Source organism: Sinohyriopsis cumingii, chromosome 5, assembly GCF_028554795.1.
Source record: "Sinohyriopsis cumingii isolate HCF-2022 chromosome 5, ASM2855479v2, whole genome shotgun sequence".
Classification (NCBI taxonomy): Eukaryota; Metazoa; Mollusca; class Bivalvia; order Unionida; family Unionidae; genus Sinohyriopsis; species Sinohyriopsis cumingii.
The window spans coordinates 154,783,501-154,796,836 of record NC_142965.1 but is presented as its reverse complement, the minus strand read 5'-3'; the positions used below and the strand labels follow the sequence as shown (position 1 = coordinate 154,796,836).

At 29.9% G+C, this 13,336-nt stretch overlaps 1 pseudogene across 1 annotated transcript in view; it reads right to left on the bottom strand.

The window, feature by feature from the left end:
* LOC149800501 (DNA-directed RNA polymerase II subunit RPB1-like) overlaps positions 1-13,336 on the bottom strand; it is a 271,243-nt pseudogene that overhangs the window by 245,275 nt on the left and 12,632 nt on the right. The window contains exons 2-3 of the transcript XR_016421394.1: positions 3,393-3,662; positions 698-841 (exon numbers count right to left, since the gene is read on the bottom strand). The product of XR_016421394.1 is annotated as a DNA-directed RNA polymerase II subunit RPB1-like (transcript). The remainder of the gene's footprint in view (positions 1-697; positions 842-3,392; positions 3,663-13,336) is intronic.

The following is a 13,336-nucleotide window of genomic DNA, read 5'->3' as shown; positions in this document are numbered from 1 at the left end:
ACAATGGAAAACTTTACACCAAAGTAGCTTGGTCTGGTATACATTTGAGACCTTAACATCAAAGTGACTTGGTCTGTTATACAATGGAAAACTTTATATCAAGGTGGCTTGGTCTTGTTTGCAATGGAAAACTTTACATTAAAGTGGCTTCATCTGGTAAACAGTGGAAAACTTTATATCAAAGTGGCATGGTCTGTTATACAATGGAAAACTTTACATCAAAGTGGCTTGGTCTGGTATACAATTGAGACCTTAACTTCAAAGTGGCTTGGTCTGGTATACAATGAAATACTTTATATCAAAGTGGCCTGGTCTGGTATACAATGGAAAACTTTACACCAAAGTAGCTTGGTCTGGTATACAATTGAAACCTTAACATCAAAGTGACTTGGTCTGTTATACAAATGAAAACTTAATATCAAAGTGGCTTGGTCTTGTTTGCAATGGAAAACTTTACATTAAAGTAGCTTCACCTGGTATGCAATGGAAAACTTTATATCAAAGTGGCTTCCTTAACTTTCCATCCATTATATCATATATATCACTCTATAACTCTGCTTTCCCTCTCTGAACCTTTGAAACAATATACAGGAGGTCAAAATGCCTATTTGGAAAACCAGTCTATCAATGTTCGGCTTTATTAAAAACGACGTTACCTGAAACATTCAGGCAACACAACCGTACTAACAGTTCTTACCCAAGATTCATCTCCATGTTTTGTATCCATCCATATTCCACCCTCACACACCTTTCTTGCTTTACACAAGTCATAGAGATGAGACAATCGCTTTCTGGGATGTCCTTTGGACATCTGAACAATTTCTTTCACTTTAGGACTGTTCTATTTGCATAGAAAAAAGAAAACATTATTGACATGTTATTATTTGTACAGTTTCTGATTTTGTTTTCATAACTGGCACAAAAGATTACTTTGAAAACAAAACTTGGCAGTGTGCAGCAAAGGAATTTAGGTTCTTCCACATGATAACATTACTTTTGCAACATTCAATTCTGGACTAGTCTATTGTTTAGGATGGGGAAAGAATGGTCAGGCATAAAAATATTGGTCATCTTCTGCATTACAGGTTTTGAGAAAGCGAATAAACAATAGAGCCAGTCTGTGTTGGTGATAGAAGAAAATTAGCTGCCAACTTTTGCACTAGAAATATTTATGTGCTAGATACGGGGCGCAATTTGAAATATTACACAAAGCTGACTCATAACAAAGATGTGGAGTTTGTGTTTTGTTGGGTTTAATGCCACTTTTCAGCACATCATAGGCTATACATGGCAAGCTATAAATGGCTGAGAAAGAACCCAGAAAAATCGCAAGAAGAATCACCAACCCATCAGAAGCTACTGGCAAGTGTTCTCACAAGCCTACGGTGGTCAAGCCAAGACTCAAAATCATGAGGACAGAGGTGAGATGTGTGAGTGAAAGGTGAGCACCTAGACCACTTGACCACCCACAACAGGATATGGGACTTCTAGGAAGCATATAACAGGATATGGGACTTCTAGGAAGCATATAACAGGATATGGGACTTCTAGGAAGCATATAACAGGATATGGGACTTCTAGGAAGCATATAACAGGATATGGGACTTCTAGGAAGCATATAATTTCATCTTTAAATGTCTCCTATGAGCTAATCGATTCAATTTTTCTCTTTGTTTTTGTTGTGGTAACCAATAAGATTACTATCAGACTTATATTAGCCCATCTGGCTATTTTCTTAGTTTCAAATAAGCCCATGAAGTTACTATCAGACTTAAATTAGCCCATCCGGCTATGTTCTGAGTTTCAAATAAGCCAATGAGGTTATAAGCAGAATTTTAAATTTGTCTAGAAGAATATTATAACTTTATGAATTTGATGGATATGTCTTGTTGAGTCTTTTGAGAATACCCCAAACATTTAACTGATTTTTTTAAATCTAATCTTGAATATATTGAAATTCCCCCAACCCTTTAAATCAGATCTTTAAATCTGTCTTTCTAGATCTGTTTTCCCCTTAATTCAAATATTTTTTTTATTTATTGATCTATATTCCCCCCCACTAATTTAAATACATTTGGATTTACTGGCCTATTTTCACCCATTCATTCAAATACCTTTGGATTTATTGATCTATCTACCCCACCCACCTCCACATCAGTCAAATACTTTGGATTTATTGATCTATTTCCCGCCTTAATTAAAATAATTTTGGATTTAATGATCTATTTTTCTCCCACTCCTTTCAAATACTTTTGGATTTATATATCTATTTTTCTGCTTTCATTCAAATACATTTGGATTTATTGGTCACCCCCCCCAGCACATACTTTTTCATGTATTGATCTATTTTCTTCATTCAAATATTTCTTGGATTTATTGATCTATTCCTCCAATTTTGGATCTAATGAATTATTCTTTGACCTAATTCAAATACTTTAATAGTCAGAAGAAAGACAAACAAAAGTGATGATCAATGAAACACCAAGTGTAACAAAGTATTGATCCAACATCTCTACTTAAACTGAATATCTATGACAGTATAATTCATTGACTGTCTTGTAAATTTCACTGACTTGTAAATATAATTGACTGTATTGTAAACATAATTAACTGTTTTGTAAATTTCACTTACAATGTTGTAAATTCCATTGACTGTTTTCTAAATTTCACTGACTGTCTTGTAAATTTCACTGACTCTCTTGTAAATATAATTGAGTGTATAGTAAATATAATTGATTGTTTTGTACATTTCACTGACGATCTTGTAACTTTTATGGACTGTCTTGTAAATTTTACCAACTATTTTGTAAATTTTACCAATTGTCTTGTAAATTGCCTGGACTGTCTTGTAGGCTTCATAATATCTATAAACAATTTAATCTTGAGCCAAGTCTCCTTCTGTGATTATCTCAGATATTTACCATCATGTACATTTAACATGCAATCTTTTTTTAATTAACTGATACCTTGTTGACAAATAAAGTGCCTATTTTATCTTGGCAAATGAACTTAAATTTATGCACAAATAATCCACCTTAAAAAGCTGGTACATTTTGGAACAAATTCTTCACCACACAATGCATTCTTCTTGCTATCAATCGATCCAACAGTGGTAAACCTCTGATAACAATCAGGTTTGGACTGGTACTGCATGCAATGCATACTGGATTTTCAGATTTCAACATGTACATAAAACCATTCATTCAAAAAGATCATTTTATTATTGAAAGCAGAAATGGTTTAAATCAGCAGTGTTAAGAATATTTTATTGAGAAACTATCACTGTCAAAGGCCATACTGTTAAAGAAAACTTAATTAAAAATAATATCTGTCAAAGGTCTAGCAGTAAAAGAAAACTCGTTTTAAGCAAACTATAATACATGTTCACTTACAATGTCAACAAGTAGTTTTGAACAGTAGAAGCAAACACATCTCAGAATTTTTATTGTTATAGCTAAGAAGCCGATGTGAAAAACTGGTTTCGCCAATTCAATGTGAGCAAAGTGTCCTGCACATTCAGAAATGTTCCCAGCACATGTCTGGCACCGTGATGTTCTGTCTATTGTTCCCTGACGTGGGTCCATCAAACCACCGAGTTTTGGTCGTCCACCATCCATTATCTCTGTATATTTGAGGCCACCCTCAACAACAGACATTCGCCTCTGAAATAAAAATTGCATATTGATTACTTTCTTAAAATAAATTTGTTGATCTACTGGTACTTATAGTAAACAACAGTCCATCTATTTTAAACTCTGCATTTCATCTTCAGGATGATTATTGTACGAGATATTTTCCAATCTTTTTAGTTCGTAATTCTGAAAACTTTGACTTCTATTCTGAAATTAAAAGTTTAAGGAAAGATGATGTTGTATTACTGACCGTTATATCGCAGACCTTGGTTTCAATCAATACTACATCTAGGGCTTTAAGTAAGTAACAAGACAAGGCAAACTTAAAAGAACATTAAAGTTTCTAAAATAAAATCAAACAAAGTGAAAGAATTAAAAATTACTTAAAGTGTATGATTTCCTAGAATATCCTAACTTGTACCATCAATTTCACACTAATCTAGAAACTTTCCAAAGATATTCAGAAAAAAGGTTCCAATATGTTTATGTGCTAACGTGGAATGAAGAATTACATTGAAAAGATTTGAAGCCATTGTAAGTCCTTGAAAGTTTCACACAATCTAACAGGAATATTTCACTGTTCAAGCCCTTCAATAAATCCACATAATCCAATAGGTATTGGCTGTTAAAATTAACTGTTTTTGGCTTATCCTATAAATAATTATAAATAAATCATGATTTTCTCTCTCCCTCTCTCTCTCCTGCAAAGTTGGTATAAACTGTAGAATAACATGCCTGGTGCTTGTACATGTGATTGCTTATATATTCTCTATATGCACACTTGAAATTGACAAAATCTGAATCACTAAAAATTTCTCAAACAATTTAAATCAATATATTATAAAATAACAGTCATAATCTGACCTTCTCACTAATCAACAATTAGGGCATGCATGATAACTCTACAGCACAAATGAACTCCTAGTTTTGCATGACCTCCATTCAAACTATATGCATGGCTTACTTGACTGAAATATTTGTTGACTTCACTTAGGCAATACGCCTTGATTTATGAATTCTACACATACTGTACATGTATTTTACAATAATACTAGTGGTCAGCCATAAATTAAAGAATTTGAAATATAAATATCACAAATAATTTACATAAAACTATATTATAAATTTATTAGATGATACAGATATCTGCACAATCATACTCATAATTCCCAATTAAGTAAGATTTTTATACTGACAAAAGCATTTTTTTAACTGAGTATAATACACTGATTTATATATGGAAGACAATGGTTCCATGGAATGCAATGTTTCACATGTGCCTCTTATGATCCCAACCACCCACCACCCACCACCCACCACCCACCACCCACATACACTATACGAAATGTTTAACACAGAGTATTAGGATCAACATAAAATAGTTGCATATTTATCTCAACATGGATCATTTACCTGACATATCTGAAATATATTTATGTTTTAATAAATAATGAATCCAAACAATATTGGGTTTACAAACTGTGCTATAATGCACCCCAACTATATCTGACTTTCAAAATCTTTAATACAAAAAGTATAACACATAATCTCAAAAAACATTGACAATACATTGAAAATATAATCTACAATGTATATAATCTACACTCAATATAATCTACATTGTACATAATCTACACTGTACATAATCTACACTGTACATAATCTACACTCAATACAATCTACACAGTACATAATCTACACTCAATACAATCTACACTGTACATAATCTACACTCAATATCATCTACACTGTACATAATCTACACTCAATACAATCTACACTGTACATAATCTACACTCAATACAAGCTACACTGTACATAATCTACACTCAATACAATCTACATTGTACATAATCTACACTCAATATAATCTACATTGTACATAATCTACACTCAATACAATTTACACTGTACATGATCTACACTCTATATAATCTACACTGTACATAATCTACACTCAAAACAATCTACACTGTACATCTTGCCCTGGTTATATTGACACAAATAAATTCTGAAATGACTCCATGTATGATGCAAGTCTCTACCTTATAAGCCTGTAACTGATTTATTATAACCAGCTCAACAAAACTTGGAGTTAGGCTTAACAAAAAAAAATGACTCATCTTGGAGAAAAAAAACTCCATGAAATAAAGTGAGACCCCACTTTATACTGTTCATGTTTGATTCAGTGTGATCATATGTATAACTCCTGATGATATATAAAGGGCAGATAACTCATATCATATTACACCACTTCTTATAGATGACTGGAATGTAATGTGACAGGTTTGATATTTACTTTCATAACAACCAGCTTTACGGGAAAGAATTTCTATCAATAGTACACTTGACACTTTGTCTGCATTTTTGTCAGATTCTCAACAGTCATATTAGTCATAAAAATCGTGACGTATTGTGTGAAAGACTAATTCAACTCTCTGAGTTCCTGCTAGTGATTCCACTAAATTGTGAACACCCCCACCCCAGTTATTTCAAACTGTGCATACCATGGACTTAATAAAATTTCCTGGACCTTCAGTTTTTTATATCTGAATTCAACGGGTAAACATTTTCTCAAATGGGTTATGAGACAAAGCTCTAATTGGGAGGGAAAGTACAAATGTCAACTGAAAAAAGAAGTTTTACATTTAAAAGTGAAGGAGGGTTACTGCTGTACAATTCTGTGGCTATTTTGTGGGTATTTTGTGGGTTTGCTTGAGGCATACAGATGATCTCTTTTCTCAAGTAAACTTTCAATTTCTGGAAACTTACAAAACTCACAGCAATTCAAAGAAGTAGAGAGACAGACTCAGTCCAGAACCAAATGAGGAGCCACCTTATAAAAAAAATTCAATATCAAATGTATTGTATAATGTCCTTGTCCAAAGTCCAGTAAAGTTGTGTGATTCCACCAATGGTGTATCACGTTTGAAAACATGGGCCATTAAACACATTTGTCTATATTTAGAATAGGAACAGCCATAATATTTACTGTATTAGAGTTCCATACCTGCCAGCATAGAATTATTGTCTGTTCTGAAACAATTTGTTCTATCAACCAAAATTCCTACATGAAAAAAAATTAATTAAATCTTTTTCTTTACATTGTACCAAATGATTTTCAAATCATAAAAACGGTGTTTGTTTTAAAAATTTTTGTTTGTTTGCTTTGTGAAGTTGCTTCAGACAACTGTCGGTACCTGATGAATGATGCCAATTCATTTTTTACATCCTTGTCGGCCTATTCTGTGCGTCCAATAATTCTGTGCAACTTTACGTCATTTCTGAAAACATTGGATCATGTGTTGTTTGGGGTTTGAAATCCTATTTTAATAAAGAAATAATGACCATCCTTTAATTAAAGAAAGTGATATTCATAAAGTGAAAAAAATAACACATTTCTACTCTGAATGTCTAATTAAGGAAAGTGATATTCATAAAGTGAACAAAAATAACACATTTCTACACTGAATGTCTAATTAAGGAAAGTGATATTAATAAAGTGAACAAAAAATAACACATTTCTACTCTGAATGTCTAATTAAGGAAAGTGATATTCATAAAATGAACAAAAATAACACATTTCAACTCTGAATGTCTAATTAAGGAAAGTGATATTCATAAAAGAACAAAAATAACACATTTCTACTCTGAATGTCTAATTAAGGAAAGTGATATTCATAAAGGAACAAAAATAACACATTTCTACTCTGAATGTCTAGTTAAGGAAGGTGATATTCAAAAAATGAACAAAAATAACACATTTCTACTCTGAATGTCTAATTAAGGAAAGTGATATTCATAAAGGAACAAAAATAACACATTTCTACTCTGAATGTCCAGTTAAGGAAAGTGATATTCATAAAATGAACAAAAAATAACACATTTCTACTCTGAATGTCTAATTAAGGAAAGTGATATTCATAAAGTGAACAAAAATAACACATTTCTAATCTCAATGTCTAATTAAGGAAAGTGATATTCATAAAGTGAAAAAAAAATAACACATTTCTACTCTAAATGTCTAATCAAGGAAAGTGATATTCATAAAGGGAACAAAAATAACACATTTCTACTCTGAGCGTCTAATTAAGGAAAGTGATATTCATAAAGGGAACAAAAATAACACATTTCTACTCTGAATGTCTAATTAAGGAAAGTGATATTCATAAAGGGAACAAAAATACATTTCTACTCTGAATGTCTAATTAAGGAAAGTGATATTCATAAAGGGAACACAAATAACACATTTCTACACTGAATGTATAATTAAGGAAAGTGATATTCATAAAGTGAACAAAAAATAACACATTTCTACTCTGAATGTCTAATTAAGGAAAGAGATATTCATAAAGGAACAAAATAACACATTTCGACTTTGAATGTCTAATTAAGGAAAGTGATATTCATAAAGTGAACAAAAAAAACACATTTCTACTCTGAATGTCTAATTAAGGAAAGTGATATTCATAAAGGAACAAAAATAACACATTTCTACTCTGAATGTCTAATTAAGGAAAGTGATAATCATAAAGTGAACAAAAAATAACACATTTCTACTCCGAATGTCTAATTAAGGAAGGTGACATTCATAAAGGAACAAAAATAACACATTTCTACTCTGAATGTCTAATTAAGGAAAGTGATATTCATAAAGGAACAAAAATAACACATTTCTACTCTGAATGTCTCATTAAGGAAGGTGATATATTCATAAAATTAACAAAAAAAACACATTTCTACCCTGAATGTCTAATTAAGGAAAGTGATATTCATAAAGTGAATAAAAATAACACATTTCTACTCTGAATGGCTAATTAAGGAAAGTGATATTCATAAAGGAACAAAAATAACACATTTCTACTCTGAATGTCTCATTAAGGAAGGTGATATATTCATAAAATTAACAAAAAAAACACATTTCTACCCTGAATGTCTAATTAAGGAAAGTGATATTCATAAAGTGAATAAAAATAACACATTTCTACTCTGAATGGCTAATTAAGGAAAGTGATATTCATAAAGGAACAAAAATAACACATTTCTACTCTGAATGTCTAGTTAAGGAAAGTGATATTCATAAAATGAACAAAAAATAACACATTTCTACTCTGAATGTCTAATTAAGGAAAGGGATATTCATAAAGTGAACAAAAATAACACATTTCTACTCTCAATGTCTAATTAAGGAAAGTGATATTCATAAAGTGAACAAAAATAACACATTTCTACTCTGAATGTCTAATTAAGGAAAGTGATATTCATACAGGAACAAAAATAACACATTTCTACTCTGAATGTCTAGTTAAGGAAAGTGATATTCATAAAATGAAAAAAAAATATAACACATTTCTACTCTGAATGTCTAATTAAGGAAAGTGATATTCATAAAGTGAACAAAAAATAACACATTTCTACTCTGAATGTCTAATTAAGGAAAGTGATATTCATAAAGTGAACAAAAATAACACATTTCTACTCTGAATGTCTAATTAAGGAAAGTGATAATCATAAAGTGAACAAAAAATAACACATTTCTACTCTGAATGTCTAATTAAGGAAGGTGATATTCATAAAGGAACAAAAATAACACATTTCTACTCTGAATGTCTATTTAAGGAAAGTGATATTCATAAAGGAACAAAAATAACACATTTCTACTCTGAATGTCTAGTTAAGGAAGGTGATATATTCATAAAATTAACAAAAATAGCACATTTCTACTCTGAATGTCTAATTAAGGAAAGTGATATTCATAAAGTGAACAAAAATAACACATTTCTACTCTGAATGGCTAATTAAGAAAAGTGATATTTATAAAGGAACAAAAATAACACATTTCTACTCTGAATGTCTAGTTAAGGAAAGTGATATTCATAAAATGAACAAAAAATAACACATTTCTACTCTGAATGTCTAATTAAGGAAAGGGATATTCATAAAGTGAACAAAAATAACACATTTCTACTCTGAATGTCTAATTAGGGAAAGTGATATTCATAAAGTGAACAAAAATAACACATTTCTACTCTGAATGTCTAATTAAGGAAAGTGATATTCATAAAGGAACAAAAATAACACATTTCTACTCTGAATGTCTAGTTAAGGAAAGTGATATTTATAAAATGAACAAAAAATAACACATTTCTACTCTGAATGTCTAATTAAGGAAAGGGATATTCATAAAGTGAACAAAAATAACACATTTCTACTCTCAATGTCTAATTAAGGAAAGTGATATTCATAAAGTGAACAAAAAAAACACATTTCTACTCTGAATGTCTAATTAAGGAAAGTGATATTCATAAAGGAACAAAAATAACACATTTCTACTCTGAATGTCTAGGTAAGGAAAGTGATATTCATAAAATGAACAAAATATAACACATTTCTACTCTGAATGTCTAATTAAGGAAAGTGATATTCATAAAGTCAACAAAAAATAACACATTTCTACTCTGAATGTCTAATTAAGGAAAGTGATATTCATAAAGTGAACAAAAATAACACATTTCTACTCTGAATGTCTAATTAAGGAAAGTGATAATCATAAAGTGAACAAAAAATAACACATTTCTACTCTGAATGTCTAATTAAGGAAGGTGATATTCATAAAGGAACAAAAATAACACATTTCTACTCTGAATGTCTATTTAAGGAAAGTGATATTCATAAAGGAACAAAAATAACACATTTCTACTCTGAATGTCTAGTTAAGGAAGGTGATATATTCATAAAATTAACAAAAATAACACATTTCTACTCTGAATGTCTAATTAAGGAAAGTGATATTCATAAAGTGAACAAAAATAACACATTTCTACTCTGAATGGCTAATTAAGAAAAGTGATATTTATAAAGGAACAAAAATAACACATTTCTACTCTGAATGTCTAGTTAAGGAAAGTGATATTCATAAAATGAACAAAAAATAACACATTTCTACTCTGAATGTCTAATTAAGGAAAGGGATATTCATAAAGTGAACAAAAATAACACATTTCTACTCTGAATGTCTAATTAAGGAAAGTGATATTCATAAAGTGAACAAAAATAACACATTTCTACTCTGAATGTCTAATTAAGGAAAGTGATATTCATAAAGGAACAAAAATAACACATTTCTACTCTGAATGTCTAGTTAAGGAAGGTGATATTCAAAAAATGAACAAAAATAACACATTTCTACTCTGAATGTCTAATTAAGGAAAGTGATATTCATAAAGTGAACAAAAAATAAAAAATTTCTACTCTAAATGTCTAATCAAGGAAAGTGATATTCATAAAGGGAACAAAAATAACACATTTCTACTCTGAGTGTCTAATTAAGGAAAGTGATATTCATAAAGGAAACAAAAATAACACATTTCTACTCTGAATGTCTAATTAAGGAAAGTGATATTCATAAAGGGAACAAAAATACATTTCTACTCTGAATGTCTAAATAAGGAAAGTGATATTCATAAAGGGAACAAAAATAACACATTTCTACTCTGAATGTCTAATTAAGGAAAGCGATATTCATAAAGGGAACACAAATAACACATTTCTACACTGAATGTATAATTAAGGAAAGTGATATTCATAAAGTGAAGAAAAAATAACACATTTCTACTCTGAATGTCTAATTAAGGAAAGAGATATTCATAAAGGAACAAAATAAAACATTTCGACTCTGAATGTCTAATTAAGGAAAGTGATATTCATAAAGTGAACAAAAATAACACATTTCTACTCTGAATGTCTAATTAAGGAAAGTGACATTCATAAAGGAACAAAAATAACACATTTCTACTCTGAATGTCTAATTAAGGAAAGTGATATTCATAAAGGGAACAAAAATAACACATTTCTACTCTGAATGTCTAGTTAAGGAAAGTGATATTCATAAAATGAACAAAAAATAACACATTTCTACTCTGAATGTCTAGTTAAGGAAAGTGATATTCATAAAATGAATAAAAAGTAACACATTTCTACTCTGAATGTCTAATTAAGGAAAGGGATATTCATAAAGTGAACAAAAATAACACATTTCTACTCTGAATGTCTAATTAAGGAAAGTGATATTCATAAAGTGAACAAAAATAACACATTTCTACTCTGAATGTCTAATTAAGGAAAGTGATATTCATAAAGGAACAAAAATAACACATTTCTACTCTGAATGTCTAGTTAAGGAAAGTGATATTCATAAAATGAACAAAATATAACACATTTCTACTCTGAATGTCTAATTAAGGAAAGTGATATTCATAAAGTGAACAAAAAATAACACCTTTCTACTCTGAATGTCTAATTAAGGAAAGTGATATTCATAAAGTGAACAAAAATAACACATTTCTACTCAGAATGTCTAATTAAGGAAAGTGATATTGATAAAGGGAACAAAAATACATTTCTATTCTGAATGTCTATTTAAGGAAAGTGATATTCATAAAGGGAACAAAAATACATTTCTACTCTGAATGTCTAATTAAGGAAAGTGATATTCATAAAGTGAACAAAAATAACACATTTCTACACTGAATGTCTAATTAAGGAAAGAGATATTAATAAAGTGAACAAAAAATAACACATTTCTACTCTGAATGTCTAATTAAGGAAAGTGATATCCATAAAATGAACAAAAATAACACATTTCTACTCTGAATGTCTAATTAAGGAAAGTGATATTCATAAAAGAACAAAAATAACACATTTCTACTCTGAATGTCTAATTAAGGAAAGTGATATTCATAAAGGAACAAAAATAACACATTTCTACTCTGAATGTCTAGTTAAGGAAGGTGATATTCAAAAAATGAACAAAAATAACACATTTCTACTCTGAATGTCTAATTAAGGAAAGTGATATTCATAAAGGAACAAAAATAACACATTTCTACTCTGAATGTCCAGTTAAGGAAAGTGATATTCATAAAATGAACAAAAAATAACACATTTCTACTCTGAATGTCTAATTAAGGAAAGTGATATTCATAAAGTGAAAAAAAAATAACACATTTCTACTCTAAATGTCTAATCAAGGAAAGTGATATTCATAAAGGGAACAAAAATAACACATTTCTACTCTGAGTGTCTAATTAAGGAAAGTGATATTCATAAAGGGAACAAAAATAACACATTTCTACTCTGAATCTCTAATTAAGGAAAGTGATATTCATAAAGGGAACAAAAATACATTTCTACTCTGAATGTCTAATAAAGGAAAGTGATATTCATAAAGGGAACAAAAATAACACATTTCTACTCTGAATGTCTAATTAAGGAAAGTGATATTCATAAAGGGAACAAAAATACATTTCTACTCTGAATGTCTAATTAAGGAAAGTGATATTCATAAAGGGAACACAAATAACACATTTCTACACTGAATGTATAATTAAGGAAAGTGATATTCATAAAGTGAACAAAAAATAACACATTTCTACTCTGAATGTCTAATTAAGGAAAGAGATATTCATAAAGGAACAAAATAACACATTTCGACTCTGAATGTCTAATTAAGGAAAGTGATATTCATAAAGTGAACAAAAATAACACATTTCTACTCTGAATGTCTAATTAAGGAAAGTGATATTCATAAAGGAACAAAAATAACACATTTCTACTCTGAATGTCTAATTAAGGAAAGTGATAATCATAAAGTGAACAAAAAATAACATTTCTACTCTGAATGTCTAATTAAGGAAGGTGACATT